Here is a 452-nt window from a genome sequence, read left to right as displayed (position 1 = left end):
GTGCGCGCGCCTCTTCTTTCCTTTTCTCTCCTAAATATAACACATAATATTTATTTACATATAAAAAAAAATTCAGCACGTAAATATTGAACGAAGAATCTTTTGGATATATTCAACTTTGATATTTTAGAAAGATAAGAGATTTTCTTTTCATTACGTTGTAAAGTGAAATACACAATAAAAGACTCCATCTCACAAACACACATTCTAAACTTTTTTTCAGTTATTACAAGATTACTACAATACAAGTAAATTGTTGAGAAAATACAGTGAGTTTGCAATATGCATGTTCACTGCATGTTATCGTATGTGAGGATGATATACAAATCATGGATATTATGGCCTCATGTCAATCATCACTTCTAAGTATTTCTTGCAAGCCATTTATAAAACTTATTCGAGTATTAAGTATTAAGAGATTAAGTATTATGGTTAATACTGCAAAACGTTTT

This window comes from Penaeus monodon, chromosome 15, assembly GCF_015228065.2.
Source record: "Penaeus monodon isolate SGIC_2016 chromosome 15, NSTDA_Pmon_1, whole genome shotgun sequence".
Taxonomy (NCBI): domain Eukaryota; kingdom Metazoa; phylum Arthropoda; class Malacostraca; order Decapoda; family Penaeidae; genus Penaeus; species Penaeus monodon.
Note: the sequence above shows the minus strand (reverse complement) of the source record.